Here is a 1524-nt window from a genome sequence, read left to right on the forward strand (position 1 = left end):
GTATCCCGTTGTATCCATGTCAGCTGAGCAATGTTTTATTAACCGCATTCTAACCACCCACCATGTTTTGTTTGTTTGTTTGTTACATGCCAAAGCAACTCATGATTGCCATTTTTTAACTGTCATTCGAGCGTTATGGTAAAAAAAACGTTTGTTGCATTTGCGTTTATCAGAGTAAAAATTGGCAAGGCGTCTTGTACAAAGTTTTTAGTTATGAAGCAACTTACAACTTAGCTGAAGACTTTATATCTCTATCTGGTCAAACTAAAAAGTTAGATTTTGCAGCGCCACCTGTGGTGAAGTTTAGAACTAAAACTTAACTTCATTCAATGGGTTTCGTCATTTATAAAAACTCTTCTGAAGACACTCACTGTAAAAGGTACTAATGAAAAAAGTTCATGGATTTGGCCATTTGCACCACTGTGCACTGGTGAGTTCAAAAGATATAAGTTTTTGAAAAAAGTCGTTTTTCAAAAAAAAAATCGATTTTTTGGACTAACATGGAAATGATCACCCTAATGACAAAATATAAAAAATGGGTCAAATATTTTGCAAAAAAAGAACAAAACTACCAATTTAAACAATATTCTGAGAACCATTTTTCGGTTTTGCTATGGAATGAATGTTAAATAAAAATTAACTTTATGGCGTCGATATTTCTATATTAAAAAAAAAAATGCTAAACGAAGATTTCAAATATTCACGCGCAAATCGTAATTTAGGCCTCAATAAAGGAGATAAATGCGATTTTTTTTTGTATGGAAAACACGGTCTAAAGATGTTCCATAATCGAATTAAATAATTTAATTCAATAGATCCAGCCGGAACGAAGGCTGAAAATGTTAATCATTATAATTTAAGTCCAAATATGTTTATCCATCATCGAAGGGCTAAAAAAATAAATCAATAAAAACGAACGTTTCACGATTCTGCGGGACCATGCTAATTTTCTTTGTATCGTTCCAATTAAAGTATATGTCCAGCCGAAGCTAAAATTACATTATAGTTCCTTTTTTTTCGAAAAAAGTTGTGGAGCTTAAATATCAGTTTCATGGATGGATCACTTTTACGGAAGTTCCGGATCTTCCGGAGAACCGTTTTGTTGCCTCTAGGGCTTTCATTTACTAACTATAGACGTGTAGACTAGATAGCAATATTTCCCACAAATGACTAAGTAGTTTACTAGTCCCTGACACATTCCAGCTCGACGAGAATGAGCCAACCATTTTTGTGCAATCTTTTTGCATCCCTAGAAAGAGCAAAATCACGCAACGGATAGCAGTGAAGCCGCACAGCAATTCCACCGAACTATCGTGACGTAGGTATCCGAGATATGCGGGGGAGGTTTGGAGCAAACATCTGTTCAAGAGTGTGTAAGTGGTGTGCTACCGTAGTCTACGTACCCACGCTAATCCAACCAACCCGTTGTGGTGAATAATGGTGTTGGTACGAATGTGTGTGCTTCCACTGTACATGGGTCGAGTGGATAAGGGTAGGTTCATACCAAGAACGAGGTTTGATTAT

At 36.0% G+C, this 1524-nt stretch overlaps 1 non-coding gene across 1 annotated transcript; it reads right to left on the bottom strand.

Moving 5' to 3' along the window:
* Window positions 1-892: 892 nt before the first annotated feature.
* LOC135714079 (U6 spliceosomal RNA) lies at window positions 893-994 on the bottom strand. The gene has a single exon (XR_010518803.1). It is a non-coding gene; the product is annotated as a U6 spliceosomal RNA (small nuclear RNA).
* Window positions 995-1524: the final 530 nt, after the last annotated feature.

This window comes from Ochlerotatus camptorhynchus, unplaced genomic scaffold, assembly GCF_037179485.1.
Source record: "Ochlerotatus camptorhynchus isolate MF236.1 unplaced genomic scaffold, CSIRO-AGI_Acam_v1.1 ptg000605l, whole genome shotgun sequence".
In the NCBI taxonomy this organism is placed as follows: Eukaryota; Metazoa; Arthropoda; class Insecta; order Diptera; family Culicidae; genus Ochlerotatus; species Ochlerotatus camptorhynchus.